This window comes from Ascaphus truei, chromosome 16, assembly GCF_040206685.1.
Source record: "Ascaphus truei isolate aAscTru1 chromosome 16, aAscTru1.hap1, whole genome shotgun sequence".
In the NCBI taxonomy this organism is placed as follows: domain Eukaryota; kingdom Metazoa; phylum Chordata; class Amphibia; order Anura; family Ascaphidae; genus Ascaphus; species Ascaphus truei.
Window position 1 is genome coordinate 2360765 of NC_134498.1, and position 21029 is coordinate 2381793.

Consider the following 21029-nt stretch of genomic DNA (forward strand, 5'->3'; position numbering starts at 1 on the left):
GTAATATAATTATAAATATACAGAATATATATATGCTGTTGTAATATAAATCTAAATATACAAAATATATATACTGTTGTAATATAAATCTAAAAAATATATACTGTATACTGTTGTAATATAAATATACAAAATATATATACTGTTGTAATATAAATCTACAGAAATAACCAAAATATTAGATACAGTACTGTAGAACTACCGTACATTATTTCATATAAAAAATTTTTTTAAGTTGCATAAATATACTTACGCGTTAGTTCCCTTGGTGCCCTTTTGCGGTCTCTGTTTTTTCCGTGCGCATGATAGCTCACGGTGGTTGCTGGCACAACGAGGCCAGAAGTAGCTAACCAGCGTTGGACAGCAGCAATTCGGTGTCCGCTCGTGTACATGTCCTTAATTCGCATGCAGAGATCCTTGGAAATCTTTTTAACAGCCATTGCTGCAAGTAGAAAGAAAAAATACAAACACAAGAATGTATATTCGATGTTTAGTCGATGTGTATTTAATGTGCAGTGAATGGATGGTGTATTTATACGGTAATGACTCACATTAGAGTACGCCCACTTTCAACACCTGTACCTGGCCGCCATGCATAAAAGGTCACACTTTGCATAGTCCACCACTCCATGGTCTTTATCTGAACTTGCCCTTGTCCAGATACTGCATTATGCCATCTGCTTCCATGGATCAACCCCGATTCTATGGACGCAGGAACCCACTCGCCTCTGCCGTGCCTGTCATGCAGAAAAAGCGAAAGGCGGTTGCTGTTTCCACGCCACGGCCAAAGCGACAGGCTAAGGCCAATAAAGAAAACCTTCTGCTGACCCCAAAGGCTAAGGGTTTTAATAGACGTCAGCCTTATTATGTCAAGAAGAAATACGGTGATGTACTTTCGACGCAAAACGAATGGGAGCCAACCCATCGAACCCGCAGACCACTTCCTTGCATATGCTTCGACGACTCTGCCACCGATGTACCGGAAATCTTCAGCCCGTCTTCTCCACCCCTCGTCCTCGACGCTGCCGCCGCCCTCCCAGAAACCCACAGGCCATCTTCTCCAGTTCTATCCGACGCCGCTGCTGCTGGTGCCTATGAAATCCACAGGTCCCTTTCTCCTTTCGTCTTAGATGACTCTGCTTCTCGCCCGGAAAACCAAAGGTCACTTTCTCCATCCCTCTTCGACGACGCTGCCGCTTCTGATCTACCAGATATCCACATGTCCCCTCCTCCACCCTTCTTCGACGACGCTGCTGCTTCTTTCCATGGAACCCCCATCTTATCCTCCATTGCACCCATCCACCCAGATGTCCACATGCCATGCACAAGAAGCAGCTCGTTAGACCGGATGCTGAATTGTATGTGTGGATATCCCCGGTAACTCTATTGTGCTGGCAAAGATAGATCTGCTTATGGAGACCATGCTAAATGTGGAGCAATGGATGATACATATGGATCAACGGATGCTAGATATGGATCAATGGATGCAACAAATGGATCAACGGATGGATCGACTGATGGAGAAGATAGAGGCTGACATAGCAGGTATACATCATTTCCTCAGTGTTCATGCCCCTGTTTCCCCGACGCCGGAGCAGGAGGGTGGCATGGATGTGATGAATGGGAGCATCGACCCCCTTCCATCACCAAGCGCACCCCCTCAACCAGAAGATTTAGTGTACATGTATGCTGTTGAGGAGGACATGACAACTCCGTCAACACCACGCCAGGAGACAACACGGCGACCAAGACTGGAGGAAAGCTTCCTCCCAGACAACCTACCATCGCCCATCACCTCAAGCATACCCACTCGCAGAAGACCTACAATCGCTCGCATCGATATGGTGCCCGACATCAGCCTGTGCGATCTGCCACCGGCGCTCAGGGAGAAGTATAGGGTGATGAGTGCTGGTGCACCCCACAAGTATGCCTTGTTACTTTTTAAGCACCATGTGCCCTACTCGTTGTACTGCGTCTGGGCCTTCAGAGTGAACTACGAAGGAAATCGCGTAAAAATGGCACTTCCTTCCAATTTAAGAAAGACCATTCAGGATGAAATGCGGTGCTTTTATCCAATTACAGATCCTGTAATGAAAGGCGTCCGAGACTGCATTAATGGCGTTTTGCGCCATGCAAGGAATCGGTCTTGGACGGACAATCTGGTGGCATTTCTTTTTTAGTCACGGGTACTGTAAGACCATACTGTTGTGCTGAACTGTACTGTACATGTTTTCACTTGCTGTACTTAAATAAAGGAGATGTTGTGTGTTTTAACTTGTATTTATACAGAAATGTTTTAACTTGCTGTACACACACACAGGACTGCACAATTCCAGTCCCGGAGGGCCGCAAACAGACCCAGTTTTCAAGGTTGTCCTGAAAACCGGGCCTGTTTGCTGCTCTCGAGGACTGTAGTGGTGCAGGCCTGACTGACTGTTTTGCACACCATCCCACTGTACTGTATATGTTTCTTTAATAAAGGAGATGTTGCGTTTTGTATACTGTATTTTATGAATAAAGATTTTTTTTAATCACAGGTAAGACCATACTGTTGTGCTGAACTGTAATGTACGGTACTGTACAGTACTGTACATGTTTTGACCTGCTGTATTTAAATAAAGGAGATGTTGTGTGTTTTAACTTGTATTAATAAAAAAAATTTGTAAGTTTTAACTTGCATTTATACAGAAATGTTTTAACTTGCTGTACACACACACACACACACACACACAGGACCTGCACAATTCCAGTCCCTGAGGGCCGCACACAGGCACAGTTTTCAAAGGTTACCCTGAGAACTGGGCCTGTTTGCTGCCCTCGAGGACTGTACTGGTTCAGACTGTTTTGCACACCATCTGACAATATATGTTTTGACTTGCCGTTCTTTAATAAAAGAGATGTTGCGTTTTATATATTTTATGAATAAAGAATTTTTAAAACATGTGACTGTAAACCATACTGACTGACTGTAAATGTTTTTATTTTCTGTAAATAAATGTTTTCACTAGCAGTAAACCATACACTTGTTGATGTTTTGAATTGCTGTGCACTTAAAATGTTTCTACATTGTACAGTATTTGTAAATAAATGTTTTTGTACTTTCTCCACCAATAAAAGAACACGTTGATTTGTTTTACATTGTTCCATTGGCTCCTTTGCTACTGTAACAAAATACAGTGTTTCAAGAATGTACACTACTGTCCAGGCATACTGTACTGTATACTGTGGGCATGCTCAGTACAAGAGTATTAAAAAAAATAGAAGACACATACTGTATGTATAGTACTGTAATACATGTAGAATAAATGCATAGTTTTTATTTTTTCGGGTTTATGACACAGTTTACTATATATAAAAAAATATTGTATACTGTACGGCCGGAAAACATCAGCATACTGTTTCAGGTTCAGTATTCTATCCTAATCAATAACAACGGCCACTAAACTGTAGACTCCGGTACGTGGGTTTTTAAATCCGATTCAGCAATGTGCAGGCATTGTTACACAAAGCGATATTATCCATCGAAATCCCTCCATTAGTCGTTTTCTTTTCTGAGGAAAAACAAAAAGAAAAGTTTTACTGTAATGGTCAGTCCCCTAAAGACGTTCCCAGCCAGTCACGCCAATAATTTTCTTTGGGGGCGTTTCCTGTTCACATGCACATGCGCCTACCGTCGATGTAATGACACGCATATGCGTTTCAAGAAGGTTCCAATGCGCATGCGCCTAGCGTTTCACCAATTGTTCAGTATCTGCAGTACAGTACTGGAGAAGCCGCTCAGCCAATGATATTGCTTACAGGAAAATCGCTTGACTTTTGAATCGCACCGATATTGATACTGTATTGTCAAAATAAAAAAAACACAGAAAATAATACAGCAACAATACTCACCATAGAATTTCCCATTCAGCTGGCGCCGGCGCTGGGTCACTGCCAGTCCAGTGTTCTTGATCATCCACGTCGATAGTTGGCAGCGTGACTACTACACCTGCAGTCAGCTGATGAGGCTGGAAATTGCTTAGGTACATGCAAGCTTGATCGAAACTGCACGCGAAATCCGGCTCAGGCTCGCTGGACAGACAGCAAGGGTTGTCACTGATGGTGGGACCGTTATTGGAAGCCGGAGCTGGTGCTGGTGCATTGCTTGGCAACGACTGTCATTTCTTAGTTGGTTTTAACACGACCTTTTGCCTTTTGCCGTCTGCATGATCATAGATACAGGAAAAAGCCAGTGATACACACCAATACCCTCCAATAAATTGTGGCTCAAAACGATAAAAACAGGGATCGCTACATAACCTTTTCCTTATTGCACGCTTGCACGTATGAGGAGCTGGCGAAAATGTGTATAAGTCCGAGTTTTAGATAAAATACTGATACATTTGAACAACTGTTGCCATCTTATCATCTGTTGCATTAATTGCGGCCAATGTCAAATACTGCTGCGACACACTTTATTCGAGCAAATACCCAGTATGTACCTGGCAGATACCTGGAATGCGCCGCTCCTCACCTCTGACAAGCCCCGTTGTGTTTGCCTTCCCAGCCACGGTTCATGCCTGGCTGACGGGCGGCTGATCTGTTAAATGATAATGATGAGGATTTTATAGGCTGCAATGCTTCGCGTGTCTACCAGATGGTATAAATTCATGAATTGTAATGCAGTATATATATATATATATATACTGTGCAGTATTGCAGCCAGCGGGAATAAAATGCTTCAATCCCTGCCTGGAAAATACCTCAATGCACTCGGGCAGAAAACAGTCACAAACCTCAATACACCCGAGTATACCCGAATTCGTGGGACTAGCCGAGCTCGAATAAAGTGTGTCGCCAGTGTACGCGTAACTTCTGTCGGGTTTTTGGAAAGCGGGCTGCACTTGAACACTCATGGAGGAGGCTCTCTGGAGAATACTGTAACAGAAACTGATCTTTGGCTTTCTTTAATATGAAAAGCCTAAATTGATACATTATTGCAACCTCTTCCTTCAGTCTCAAGGCCAATTTACAATAGCACATTGTGGTATCTTTTTTAAACGAAACACCTGCAAGTTGACACATTACTGAAGCGCATGCGCATTACAATTCATGAATATCTGCCATCTGGCGGGCACGCGAAGAATTGCAACCTATCCGATGCTGTATTTTAACTGGGAGAATGTGAGTTCTTGATCTCGATCCCCATATACATTGTTACAGGTGTTTTGGACATATTACACTATTATTTATTTCATTCCCTTTATATGGTGAAATTCTGCGCTCCCCACAAGCTTCTTCCGTACGGCCATGGGTACCAGATTTGCCCCCAGCTATGCGAACCTCTTTTTGGGGTTCTGGGAATCCAAGTACATCTGGACCAATGCATGTCTGGGGGCACGTCTGGTATTCTAGGGCCATTACATAGATGATCTTTTGATCATCTGGGATGGAGATGAGGCTAGCCTCACACAGGCAATGGACGTTTTCAAAGATAATGATCTGGGGTTAAAGTTTACTTTCAGAGTCACCCCAAAGAAATTGTATTTCTTGATCTGGTTTTATAAGACGACGAGAGTAATACCATTCAGACCAGAGTTTACTTTAGGGATGTTGCAGTAAACGGATATCTCCATGCGGATAGCAACCATCATTCTAAATGGATACAAAATATCCCTCTGCTCCACCTTGTCTGCATTTGATGATTAGTCACTCCGACTGATGTCCCAGTTTACTTCAAAAGTGAGAAATATGGATAGAACTGTCCTTTTAAAAAAATCTAAAATTAGATCATAGAACAAAGAAACTTGCACTAGGAAGAACAATCAGTCTTCAGCATATGGGGGTGTCAAATGTATCACCAGATATAGTGGATATTCTAGACAATTTACTGAAGTGCTTAACCAACATTGGAGCATAGTTATGTGTGATCCACATCTCATTAAACAGTTGACACCTAGGGTACCTGTCATCTTTCGCAAAGCCACCAATATCAAAAATCGATTGGCCCCCAGTAGGTTACGGGAATTAGTCCCTGTTGCAGACCTAGGTATAGGCCATATTGGTAGTCATATATGAGGTAGATCCAGATGTATTACGCGTAGACATCTTATTGTGTCTCCATGCTTTCAATTTTCCTCTAATGGGTCCACATAGCCCATCAAAAGTTCCATTCACTGCCAAACCACTTATGTAGTTTAAGTCCTGTCCTGTTCTTGCAATGTTCAATAAGTTGGACGTACCAAGCGATCTTTATGTCTTAGATTCTTAGAATGGAAATGAACTGGGGCGCTCCCTTTACACAATGCTTGAAACTGAACAGAAGAATAAGGTCAAAAATAAATTTACATATACCACACTTCAAATGCTCAGTGTCAGCTGCTCAACCCCTGGAAAGGAACTTCCCACGATCCTCAAGAAAACATAGGTAGAAAGAGAGACAGAGGGGCGCAGACAAGGGCCAGAGTTAATGTTAAAGGGGAGAAGGAGTGGCTAAGTGAGTAAAGACACTGGCTGGCATTGAGAGTTTGAAGCAGGGGAGCCTGGTTCAATTCCCGGTGTCGGCTCCTTGTGACCTTGGGCAAGTCACTTTATCTCCCTGTGCCTCAGGCGCAAAAAAAAATAGTGGAAAAACAGAAATAAACTGTGCGCTACTATCTATCTCCTTATAATTGAATACAGTGCAGTGACTAAACCATATATAAATAAAGTAAACCACAATACCACAGTGAATAAGTGATTAAATAATTAAATTATAACATAACCGTGTGGTTGATAAGGGCGTCTGCTGCTATAAAAAAATAGATTGTAAGCTACACGGGCAAGTGTCCGTTCATGTACATCTCCTTAATCCGCATGCTGAGCTCCTTTGAAATCTTTTTGACAGGCATTGCTGCGAGTTGAAAGAAATACAAACACAAGAATGTGTATTCGATGTTTAGTCGATGTGTATTCAATGTGCAGTCAATCCACAAAATGGATGGTGTATTTATACGGTAATGACTCACATTAGAGTACGCCCACTTTCAACACCTGTACCTGGTCGCCATGCATAAAAGGTTACACACTTTTTTGGGAGCCAGATTAGGTCGCGTAACTGTACTGGGGCACAGCATTCTTTTTCCAGAGCTACCCATCGTCTGTTTGCTGGGTTTGAGTGCCATTGGACAATTTGGCAGAGTTGTGCTGCCTTATAATAAGCCATCAAGCAAGGTACCGATAACCCCCCTTTTATCACTGGCTTTGTTAATATGCCTTTTGCAATTCGTGGACTTTTTTTGTTCCAAATAAATCGAATAATATGCGCCTGCAATGCGAGGACCTCAGCCTGAACAAGCGGTATTGGGAGGGCTTGAAACAGGTACAGCATCCTAGGAAGAAGGTTCATTTTTATGCTAGTGATCCTGCCAAACCAAGAGATGCCATAACCCGCCCATACCCTGAGATCCTCCCTCAGCTTCCGCATTAACTTGGGGAAATTAGTTTGTATAGCGTTTTGTAATCCGTGGTGATATATACCCCTAGATATTTGATTGCGGAGGGCTGCCATTTAAAATTGAAATTTAGCTCAATCAGTTTTTCGACCGGTTTGGGTAGATTAATGTTTAGGGCTTCCGACTTGGATTGGTTGATTTTGAAACCCGAGACCATGTTGAATACTCTCAGGATCTCAAAGACGTTGGGCAAAGAGGTAAGAGGTTTCGATAACATCAAAATCACGTCATCCGCATAAAGTGCCACCTTATGCGATTGTTTCCCTAACTCTATCCCTGCTATATCTGGGCTTAATCTGATATGTGCCGCAAGGGGCTCTATACACAGGGCGAACAACAGAGGCGACAGTGGGCACCCCTGTCTCGTCCCACTACGGATATGAAATACCTCCAAGGGGAATCCCTGGTGTCGCACTCTTGCTGTGGGGCTGTTATAGATTGCCAAAATCGCCTCCAGTAAGTGCCCCCCATAGCCAAACGCCCCAAGCTTCGCTCTGAGGTAAGGCCAGTCGATCCTGTCAAAGGCCTTTTCAGCGTCCAGACTTAACACCATAGACGGGATATTTTTTCTTTTGGCCAGATCGATTAAATCAATAATCCGTCTGGTATTGTCTGCCGCTTGCCTACCCCCTATAAAACCGATTTGATCCGGGTGTATCAACCCAGGAAGGACAATGCCCACCCTGTTAGCTATAAGTTTAGAGAATATTTTGATATCTGAATTGATCAGGGAGATAGGCCGGTAGCTCTTATAGTCTGCCGGGTCCTTTCTGGGTTTGTGGATCAGTGAGATTGACGCCTGGAGCATCTGCACCGGCAAGGGCGCCCCTGCCATTATCCCATTAAAAAGTTTCAGCAAGTGTGGAGCCAGTATTTTCCTAAATTTCTTGTAATATAAATTTGAAAAACCATCCGGCCCAGGTGCCTTGGCTGGTTTTAAGGTTTTCATTACCTCTGTTAGTTCCTCTATAGTGAAATCCCCCTGCAGCGCCTCTTTATCCTCCCTGCTCAGCGTCGGCAACTGCGCCTCTGCTAGGAATTTATCCAGCGTGTCTGCGGTCTTTTGTGTGTGGCTGACCTTATCTCCGTCATAGAGTGTCGCGTAGTAATTTGTTAAATACCTCTACAATCTGTCTAGGATCGGAGGTAAGGTCCCCCCTCTGAGATTTAATGGATGCAATGCCATAGTTTGGAAGCTTGTTTCGGAGCTTATTGGCTAATAAGGTATCTGGCTTGTTGGCTTTTTCGTAGAAGTAAGAAGTCGATAAAACTTCCGCTTTGCGTAATTGCAAACTCGCTGGCGGTCTGGGAGTCTACTAAGTTTAAAGCTAATCTGACCACCAAACACTCGTTGATGACCCCTCTTGTGGGGAATCTGGATTTTGCTTCAGGGCTGTTAGGTAACAGATATCTAAAACGGACGCAGGCAGGATACGAAAGATTGAAAGACCTGGAAGGAAGGAAATTCATCAAGACGTTTGAAACGATTAAAGAGGAGAAAAACTTGCCAGATTCTGAATTTTTTAGATTCCTCCTGGTCCGGGCATTTTATAACAAAACTCCAATTCGACAAGCGCGCACCAATTTTGAACAGCTGTGTTCTAGAGAAACGGACACACGGGGACTTACATCTAGGATGTACAGGGAGGTGATCTGTCCTAAGACAGTAGAGACCCCCCGACTAAAATATATGCGACAATGGGAGACGAACTTAAGGGAGATTTTAGAGGACGAGGACTGGGACCACATATTGCAAGCGGCCGCTAAAAGCTCAATATGTGCTACCCTGAAGGAGAACGCATATAAAGTCCTTATGCGGTGGTACTATACCCCATTAAAACTCGCTAAATTTGTCAGGGGATATTCCCCTCTCTGCCCAAAACAGTGTGGGGAAGTCGCTGACCTAAAACACATGCTGTGGTCCTGCCCGAAAGTGGTCCCGATTTGGGAAAGCATTAGAGAATGGTTACAGCGGATACTCGAGTTGGAGGTCCCCCTGGACCCGTGGCTGTTCCTAGTGGGCAGAAGGGTCAAGGGTGTGTCCAGGACGACACACAAATTGGTGGCACACTTCGCAACCACCACAAGGTGCGAGATCACAGCATTGTGGAAACCGCCGGATTTACCAGCCCTACCTAAAATCAGGAACAGAATTTGGCATGTCTGCCAGATGGAGCAGTTGACTAGTTGGGTCAACGACTCTGGCTCAAAATTTCTAAAAGTATGGGCCCCTTGGTTAGCCCAAATAGACATCCCGGGGATAGCCGCCGACACTATCCTGCATTAATAAATAGTAGGTGCGTTCTCCTTTGGCGTAAGCAGACCTACGGCTGACGTAGCAACAGGCAGAGTAGGGCGCAGCGATTAGCTAGAAAGAGCAAACTAGGTTGCAGACTCAGGAGAGGGTTCCTCCCCCACAAGGATGAAAATCTCGGTGCTCCCCCCTCCCTCCTGCCTGTCCACACAGGTACCCCACATGTGTCTTGTCCCGGTCGGATAAATTAGGTGTTGTCATATCCTGTCCGTCAATGTCGTCCATCTTGTATGTCTGTCATTTTGTACAACTGTTAAGCTTGTAGCACCGCATTTGGTTACCCATCAATGTATGCTAGTGGGAGGTGATGCAATGTATGCAATGTAAAACCAAATAAAGACGAAAGTTATTAAAAAAAAAAAGGTCACACACTTTGCATAGCCCACCACTCGATGATCTGTATCTGAACTTGCCCTTGTCCAGATACTGCATTGTGCCACCTGCTTCCATGGAGCAACCCCGATTCTACGGACGCAGGAACCCACTCGCCTCTGCCGTACCTGTCAAGCAGAAAAAGCGAAAGGCGGTTGCCGTTTCCATGCCAAGGCCAAAGCGACAGGCTATGGCCAATTAAGAAAACATTCTGCTGACCCCAAAGGCTATGGGTTTTCTTAGACGTAAGCCTTATTATGTCAAGAAGATATACAGTGATGTACTCTCGATGCAAAACGATTGGCAGCCAACGCATCGAAACCGCAGACTACTTCCTCACATACTCTTCGACGACTCTGCTGTAGCTGTCCCGGAAATCTTCAGCCTGTCTTCTCCACCCCCATCTTCTGCAGTTCCATCCAATGACGCCTCCGCCTCTGAAATCCACGGGTCACTTTCTCCTTTGCTCTTAGACGACTCTGCTTCTCGCCCGGAAATCCAAAGGTCACTTTCTCCATCCCTCTTCGACGACGCTGCCGCTTCTCCTCTACCGGGTATCCACAGGTCACCTCCTCCACTCTTCCTCGATGCCGCTTCTGTCCATGGAACCCACATCTCATCCTCCGTTGCACCCATCCCCCCAGATGTCCAGACGCCATGCACAAGAAGCAGCTCGTTAGACCGGATGCTGAATGGGATTACTGTGGATCTCCCCGGGAATTCTATTGTGCTAGTAAAGATAGATCTGCTTCTGGAGACAATGCTAAATGTGGAGCAACGGATGCTACAAATGGATCAACGGATGGATCGACGGATGGAGAAGATAGAGGCTGACATAGCGGGCATACATTATTTGCTCGGTGCTACTGCCCCTGTTTCACCGACGCCGGAGGGTGACATGGATGTGATGAATGGGACCTTCGACCCCCTTCCATCATCAAGCGCACCCCCTCCACCAGAAGATGTAGTGTACATGTATGCCGTTGAGGAGGACATGACAACCCCATCAAGACCACGCCAGGAGAGGGAGCCGGGAGCCGGAGCGGGAGGGGGGAGGGAGTGGGATGGGGTGGGCGGGAGTGGGAGTGGGGGGGCATGGTAAAACTTTGCCAGATCGTGGTGCCATGGTGCTGTCCAACCCCCAACCACCACCCCCACACACAACACATACACACAACACATACATATACACTCACACATTTTTCCCGGCAGCTCCTTCCCTGCTCCCCTCCCAAGCCGCCTCCCATCCGTAGCTCCTTCCCTCCCCTCCTCCCCATTGGCTGACTCGCATACCACGTGACGCATCAACACTGAAAAGCATAAGGAGGTTGTAGCTCCAGCAGGCTGACGCGTCACAGTACATAGTCAGCCCTGCCGGAAGGAGGCAGCGGGGGCAAGGACCATTCGGGTAAGGGTCTGGTGGCCCGGGCCATGCGCGCCGCCGGCCGCAGCGGGTTCGCAGCCTTAGAAACAGATTCCGCTTTTCTCTTTCTCGTGGTCGGTATGGCAGAAGCAAGCACGTTCCTGCATCCGTAGAATCAGGGTTGATCCATGGATGCAAATGGAAAAATGCACAATGCAGTATCAGGACAAGAGCAAGTTCAGATAGAGATCAGCATGTGGGAGGCTATGCAATTTGTGTCACCTTTTATACACTCTGTATTTGAAATTTTTCGCTGGCATGGACACGAGCTGCAGGTGTTAAAAGTGGGCGTACTGTGAACTAAACCTGTTGAGCGAGGCTGAGGCCCATTAAATTAAAGTATAAATACACCATCCATTTTGTTGATTCAATGCACACGAATACACATCGCATATCCTCTGTGCTTGATTTTTTTTCTAAAAGCAGCGATGCCGAGGAAAAAGATTTCAAAGGATCTCAGCATAAGAATACAGGATATCTACAAGAATGAACATAGAATTTTACAGATCCAACGCTGGCTAGTTGCTTTGGGCCTCAATTTAATAACAAGCGAAGTCGGTTATCATGCCTGTGGTAAGTCAAAAAGTGTAAAGCGGAATCCCACAGTCACTACAGAGTAAGTATTTTTGTTTTCTTTACTGTACTGTACAATACTTTTTTCCTAGCAATTATTTTAGAGAAAAAAATTGTCCTATTACTCTAATAACGTGGTAGGAGTGATTGAGTGTGGGACAGTACCATCCGTGCAGGCTATTCGGATGGTTGATTTGTTGGGCAAGTTTTAAGGTTAGTCGGTATTAAATTTATTTTATAGAAAATTGTTCTGTTTTCCTTTACACTGTAGGACGACAACGCTTCTGGTGGACCAAATAAGTGAAGAGAATGATTAAAGTTCGCAGCAAGTGTCAAGACTGCTGTGGAGAAAATCCACAATATAAGAGCATCTGAGACCAGCATCAGGCAGAGGAGACGCAAATTGGGATGGAAATATGCACATGTAAAGTAATTGTCCTACTGTGACAAAGTAGGTAAAAGTGTGGTTTTACTGTACCTGTATAATTATTCCTTGTCATTACAGAATATATCCTATGAAAAGGGACGCCAGCAAGATCAAAAGAGTAGACCAGGCACGAGCATGGATCAAAAGTGGCAAGAATTTTCAGAGTGTCATCTTCACTGACGAGACAACTGTACCTCTTAAGAGATTTGCCACTTTTGCATTCCACAAAAATGGACGCCTATCTCTAAAGCCGCATCCCAAGCGCCCAGTGAAGATGCATGTGTGTCGTGCAATCTCCAAACGTGGACCAGGATGCATCATCATCATCTTTGAGGGTAGAATAATGCACAAAGTCACATGCTATGGCCATATGCACTGTACTACTGTACTGTATTTGGTACATATTTATTTTCTTTTTCTTTTCTTGTCCCAGGAACCATGGCTAAAGTATTTTTTCAAGAGCAAATAGTCCTCAAGATTGTTGAATACATTAGGTGTTCGTTTCTTCCAGGACAATGACTCGAAACACACGGCGTCTGCTGCCCATATTCTTGCGAGCGGTATCAACTGGGTAAAGATGCCACCGGAGTAAGTTCACCAGTGTACTGTACGGTAATTGTTTCTCATTGTCTTACACTGTTTATATATCTCTTTAACTAATTTTCCTTTTTTCTCTCTCCAATTCCAGATCACCAGATTTGAATCCCATCGAATTGGTATGGCATCAGATGAAGGATCATACCAGAAAAGTTTTGAAACAGTCCAAAAAGGATGAATTGGCTAAAGGAATACTGAGTTTCTGGAACATACGCACTGTACAACGATGCAAGAAATATATAGATCATATAGCTAGCGTGTTGCCCGTTCTTTTACAGCGTAATGGGCAGGCCACCGGAATTTGGTAATGTACTGTACTGTAGTAAGGTAAGTACAGCAAGTATGATACAGGTAAGTATAGTTATACAGTGTATAGTTGGTGCAATATTGTGAAATACTCAATGCCTTTAATGCACAGGATGAACACTGTACAGTACATTTGTATTAGACATGTGTGTGCTGTCTAACCTACAGAAGTATAGTTAGACAGTATATACAGTAGTTAGTGCAATATAGATAAAGTGCAGGAAATCCCCCCTCCCTCCAATACTGGCAGGTACTATAAGACTGTGCTCCAATCCATAACTTGTTATAATTATACTGTAGTTATACAGTATATAGTTTGACAGTATTTAACGTCCAATATTGTGAAATACTCAATGTCTTTAATGCACTATTTGTTTCTTTTCAGAGCTGCAGCACTACAGGAAGGGGGGGGGGGCATGTTTAAAAGTATTATACTGTGTGTATACGGTAGGAACAGTCAGTAATTTACACTAACCCCCTCTCTCTCAATGACAAAAGAACTATAGACTGCAATGTAGCCATTACGAAGAATATAAAGCCAAGCTTGAAAATTTGGAAGAAGAGGCGACCAACTGTATTTTTGTATTATTAATTTTTCCATGATTATCCTGCACAAATGCACAAATAAAATTGTTTGTTCTTTAAATTCATGAGAATTATTTGAACTTTGTGTGTGTAGGGGGGAGGGAGTGTATGCAAGATTATTAGTTCAAAGATATCTTTTGAACAGGTTATCATAATGTTTTGAAACCTACACCCCCAAATAAAAATGACAGTATGCCACCCACCTCAAAGTACAGTATACATGACTGTAGTGTAGAATTAAAAAGCTAGTGATTGATTCTAAGAATAGCAACAATTGTTATGCAAGCCCATGTCGTGAAACAAAACTAAAAAAAGGGTCTTTTTTTTCAGATTTGAAATTCACATTGAATTGAGATAGACACACATGCGCCTAAATGTGATGACACGAATATGCGTTTCAACAAGGTTCCAATGAGACATACACGCATGCGCATAAAATAAAAACAGTATGAAAAGAAGAGCAAGCCTACAGTAGCAAGTTGACAGTATTGAATAATAAATAATACATACCATATAGAATAAAAGATACAGAGCAAAAAAACAAATTTCAGCTCCAGAAGCAAAAGGAAAGTGAAATCATATAACAGAATGCAAAAAAAATTGGTTGAACCGTATCGAAGCAGTAACCGAAAAAAAAGCATCAGTCAACTCACCAGAAGTAGAAAAAATAAAAAAAGTTTAATAAATCACATACTAAAAAACAAAAACAAACTAACATAAAAGAACAATTCCTCCTATGCATTTCAGGCTCTCCAGAAAGGGCTGGAGAGCCTGAAACACGTAGGAGGAATTGTTCTTTTATGTTAGGAAGAGTAGCTCCCACCAAAGGGGAGAGACAGCAGACACTGCTAACGCAAAAAATAGTAAAGGCTGAACTGTGCTGAATACAAAAAAATCCTTTATTGAATCATGGATAAAAGAGGAGGAACTGCTCCCCCCCGCAGCTCTAACATGTTTCACCCACTTAGGGTAGTGCCCACTGTCTCTCCCCTCCGGTGGGAGCTACTCTTCCTGCGTTGCTATACAGCTAGAAGCATGCCACTCCGGATGGATTCAAGATCACAGTAAGTAATTTATTACTACATTGGAGCTTCCCCAGTTGAACTGGTTTCAATTTAGTGCGGGACATTATGTATGGGGTCCGGGGTTGGTTCAAGGACTTCCCCCGGTCAACCCTTCTCGGTCAGTGCCAGACCACTTCCCAACTAGGGGTTAATTTATTAAACAAGCTCAACTCTAAAATGCTTCTGAATTCTAAAAATACCCGGATGCAGCAAAAATATATAAACAGTTAATCATGTACTGTTGGATTATATGCTCTGCAGCACCTGTCAATTGAGGGGACCGTGTGCCTCAATGTTCTTTTTTGTTAGTTTGTTTTTGTTTTTTAGTATGTGATTTATTAAACTTTTTTTATTTTTTCTACTTCTGGTGAGTTGACTGGTGCTTTTTTTTGGTTCCTGCTGTTCAACCAATGTTTTTTGCATTCTATCATCTCACTGTTGGAGTGACACACTTCCGCAGCGCAGGTTCTGGCAGTTCGCAACGCATCACGAGAGAACGTCTACAGGAGATGGGCACCTCCACGTGCATCAGCCTAGAGCTTTTTCCGGATGGTCTGAGGCTCCAGTCATTACCACGGCTTCAGCACGCGGGATCTCAACGGCTACAACACAAGGATTCAGGTATTCATACTAATATCTCTGGATACTATGGGATGCAGAAGTTAGGACTGAGATTTACATGCTAACTGAGTTACTAGGGGCACGGTTCAAGGCTTGCTTCAACTTCTCTAGCAGTTCCCTTATATGGTCCATCTTTTCCTTCCAGTCAGTTTCCTTATATCACGCCTGTATGCCCGCAGACCTGGCAAAACCCCAGTACTGAGGTGGGAACGGTATTACACCACACACCCACAGCAGTGGGAGCTAGCCCGGAGTGTGGTATAGCGTTGCTGGACCTGTAGAGACAGTGGTTAATGATACTTGCAATGTCTGATGGTATAAGTGTAAGAATGGTCGTTTCCGTGTGCCAATGTCCAGGGGTCCAGAGAGTAGAGTCGTCAGGGTACAAAGCCAGGTCCAAGGATGCCAGAGGTAAGCGAGGTAGTGTCCGTAGCAAGGTTCAAAAGGGTACAGAGAGCAGGGTAGTCCAGGACAAGCAGGGGTCAAAGCCAGGGAAATCCAAAGTAAACACAGGAGCAGGATACAGCAGGGACACAGAGGGAGCACAGCATAGGTCAGCACACAGGAAAACAGGAACTATGCAGAGCGAGGAAGAAGAGGACAGACAGGGATTATAAAGGGAGACACATCAATAGGAGAGAGGGGAGGAGCAGAGAGAGAAGTGGGAGACAACAGAGATAGGTCAGGGAGAGAAGAGGAGGAGACAGAAGGGGCAGTCAGGGGAATGGCCTGTAGGGATTGGGAGGAGGAGTCAGGAACGTGGCAGGCCAAAGAAGAGGAGCGTGTGCGCGCGCCCTCTGTAAATTGAGGGTGCGTGCACACAGGCTGTGACAGGGAGATGGCCCGCAGGGACTGAGAGGAGGAAGCAGAAGGGCGACAGAGCCCAGAGGAGGAGCGTGTGCGCGCGCCCTCTGCGAGCTGAGGGAGCGCGCACACAGGCTGCGTCACCAGGCACGCAGAGCGCCACATCGCGGGCACCCTGCTGGAGGGAGGCAGAGGAGCGGACGGGACCGCCAGGGAAGGTGAGGTACTGGCCGTGGGCATAGTGGGTGTCTGGGAGCGGGGAGCATTACCGCAGGGGCTCAGGGACCGCGCGTGCGCGCGAGACCTGCGGGGCATGCGCTGAGGCAGTGGGGCAGAGAGAGAGGCAGACGGAGCGGGACAGGAATGGGAAAGGGTAGATGGATTGGAAGGAGATGGGACAGAGGGAGAGAAAGAAGAGGAAGGAATCCCCTGAATCGTCACAGTATCCCCCCCTTGAGGATCGATCTCCGAGTGATCCAACCAAGGCTTGAGAGGAAACTTTTGGTGGAATTGAAGGAGTACTCTTGGGGTATGGATGTGACATGCTGGTACCCACGAACGTTCTTCTGGACCATAGCCCTTCCAGTGGACCAGGAATTGGAGTTTGTTTTTGGACCAGCGGGAATCGATAAGTGATTGGACCTCATACTTCTGTTGTCCTAGGGTGGAGACTGGATTGGGTTTCCGAGAGGGGACAGGAAAATGGGGACTAGGCACAAAGGGTTTAAGAAGGGAAGCGTGGAACACGGAAGGAATCTTCAAAGTAGGAGGCAGGTCGAGACGGTAAGCCACAGGATTAATTTTCTCCAATATTTTGAATGGACCTAGGAATCTAGGAGATAATTTCGGCGATGGTGTTTTCAGCCTGATATTTTTTGAGGATAACCACACCCGGTCGCCAGGTTTGAAAGATGGCCCAGGTTGACGATGACGATCTGCCTTGGTCTTTTGTTTGGCAACCGCAGATTGTAAAGTCTTGAGGATCCTTTTCCAAGCTTCTTGAAGATTGATAACATGAGAGTCGGCCGCAGAAACGCCCAAAGGGGAGGGCGAGAGAGGAAGGCTACTGGGGTGGAAACCGAAGTTAATGAAAAAGGGAGATTCCTGAGTAGACTCGTTTTTAAGAGAATTTATAGCAAATTCGGCCCATGGCAAAAGGTCCACCCAGTTGTCTTGTGAGTCCGATATGAAACATCTTAGATATTGTTCAAGGGTCTGATTCATCCTTTCTGTTTGACCATTGGTTTGAGGATGGTATCCTGAGGAAAACAAAAGAGAGATACCGAGTCTTTGGGAAAATGCCCGCCAGAATTTCGAGATGTACTGTGATCCACAGTCAGAGACAATAGAAATGGGAACGCCATGTAACCTGAAAATTTCTTTGGAGAAGACATCGGCCAATGTGGCCGAGTTCGGAAGACCCTTGAGGGGAATAAAGTGTGCTTGTTTAGAGAACCTGTCTACGACAACCAGAATGGCATTCATCCCTTTGGAAATGGACAGTTCAACAATGAAATCCAGCGAAATATGTTTCCAGGGTTGTTCCGGAATCGGGAGAGGCAAGAGAAGTCCAAAAGGTTTGTGATGGAGTGTCTTACTCTGTGCACATACAGGACAGGCGGTGGTAAAGTCAAGAATGTCTTGGTTCATCTTTGGCCACCAAAAAGTCAATTTTTATGAGATCTGCTGTCCTTTTGAAGCCTGGAAGACCAACTGCTCTAGAAGAATGACCCCAAAGTAAAACTTTATGGCGAATACGTGGAGCTGCACTTAGGCGTCCTTCTGGTACCCTGAACCTGCTGGGAATGTGAGCTTGAGCTTTGTTGATCTCGTCCAACACATCAAAGTTGTTAGTGGAAATTATACATTTGGCAGGAAGAATAGGCTCCGTGGTTTCATAAGCTTCGGTTTCGGTGGCAAACTGACGAGAGAGAGCATCCGCTTTGACATTTTTGGTACCAGGAATATATGAGATGGTGTAGTTAAAGCGGGAAAAGAAGATTGAACAGCGAGCTTGGCGGGATCCCAGATGACGAGCCCCCTCAATACTCACAGAGGTAGCACAGCATAGGTCAGCACACACAGGGAAACAGGAACTATGCAGAGCGAGGAAGAAGAGGACAGACAGGGATTATAAAGGGAGACACACCAATAAGAGAGTGGGGAGGAGCAGAGAGAGACGTGGGAGACAACAGAGATAGGTCAGGGAGAGAAGAGGAGGAGACAGAAGGGGCAGTCAGGGGAATGGCCTGTAGAGATTTGGAGGAGGAGTCAGGAACGTGGCAGGCCAAAGAAGAGGAGCGTGCACGCGCCCTCTGTAAATTGAGGGTGCGTGCGCACAGGCTGTGACAGGGAGATGGCCCGCAGGGACTGAGAGGAGGAAGCAGAAGGGCGACAGAGCCCAGAGGAGGAGCGTGTGCATGCGCCCTCTGTGAGCTGAAGGAGCGTGCGCACAGGCCGTGTCACCAGGCATGCTGGAGGGAAGCAGAGGAGCAGACAGGACCGCCAGGGAAGGTGAGGTACTGGCTGCGGGCATAGCGGGGGGCATGCGCTGAGGCAGTGGGGCAGAGAGAGAGGCAGACGGAGCGGGACAGGAGTGGAAAAGGGTAGAGGGATTGGAAGGAGATGGGACAGAGGGAGAGAAAGAAGGGGAAGGAATCCCCTGGATCGTCACACCTTACAGCTATATTTTACGCGATAACATTTGCCTGTGATTTCTTACCTGATTTGCTATGGATTTAGAACCGCATTGTACTTTACAAACTACATTTATTTTCCTATTTGGGTCTCTCAGCGCTTGTCTCAGAGTCTCTACATTGCTATTTTTGGAGCTGGGAGTAGTTACTCACATATGAAATCAAATAACAGGCTTTTAAATTGTTAATAGCAATGTCCGGTACATATAAGTATAGATGCAGGGAGAGGGGAAAAAAACCAAGGGGTTAAGCAAGGTATAAGAAGCGGGGTACTAACAGAGAGGTTGGATTCCCACCAGGCTGTGTGACCCCCTGAGAAGCTTCACCTTACCCCCGTCTCCTTCCAAATGAAGTGGTGTAGAGCCGCACACTCACAAGGTGTCACCACTAATCCATTTCTCCCGCAACAATGGTGAACAGGTGGTGTCCTCCGATCCAGGCAATTATGATTTAAATTATGATCCATGTTGTTATGTGGATTCATTTATAATTCTAAGTATTTTATAAGTATATTTGGGCTTCTTTGGATTATATTTAAATAAATTATCCACAGATGGCTTTATAACCAAGATTGTCATTTTAATTATAGGTTTGGGTGAAACACAGCTTATATTTTGATTTGTTAGTCATGAGACTTCATTACTACATGCAATAGTTTTCTTAATTACTTTATTCATTCTTGATCATTGTTTTATTAGATACATTATTGATAAAGCCTGTTATGAAACATCTATGGTATTTTTTCTGTTGGGTTCTTTTTCTTTCTCTCTTTTGCTCTTTTTTGCTTATGATTGACAATGCTGACCTTTATCATTTAAATCTGATCTAATTACATGTATAGATGTGTCATTTAGATCATTACCAGCAGCTGAATTTGTGTTGTGGGATAGGTATATAATTTCACTGTTGTCTTCCAGTGCACACTCCTTGACAAGGAGCCATAGTGGGCGTGAAACATGTGGGTGGAGTTTTGTCATTTTATGTTGTTTTCATTAAATACTTTTTTAACCTTCAATTCTGGTGAGTTCCCCAACATCTTTTCATTGCAAGCGGTAGTCCACTTGATCATTTTTTGTTTCTTTTTTTTTTAGAATAAAAGATATACATTTTTATTTATTTTATTTAGCAGAGACATACTGTAGACGCAAGAGCGAAAAAAATATTTAACATTCGGAAGAAGAAGCGGCATTGTATTTTTGTATTATTATTCCCTTTATTATCCTATACAAATACAACACTTAATTCGTACAAAAGACTCCTTTCCCATGTACACCATGCAGTATGAACTCGTAACGTTAATCTTCAAATTACAATTACACAGTTGCAGAACAGTACGGCAATAAAAGACAGGTTGAATTGCTACAGGGTATTATACAGTATATTAAAGACAACAACTAGCGATCACCCACTTGAGTTTCGACAGTATTGCAGACCGCGCAAAAATGCAATTTTCGGAACCCGATAAAAACCTGAGTCAACACGCGTCTAAAGGCGGTACGGTTGGAAAAAATTGATCACATGGGTATTCCAAGGTATTTGCTAAAATTATGGCCGCTGCATCTGTACTTGCCACAGAGAGCTTGAGGCAAAACAATTAATGTAAGTGCCCTTTTAGTGTGATATTGCATGTGTAGCTATTCACAAAGTTGCAATAACATGGCAATATCGCACTAAAATGGCTTTTTACCGAGCTATAAATACTCTGGCTGTAAACAGTAGTGCGGTAGCTGAAAAATGCTCAAAGTCGCATATTTTGCCTGCAACTGCTATTCACT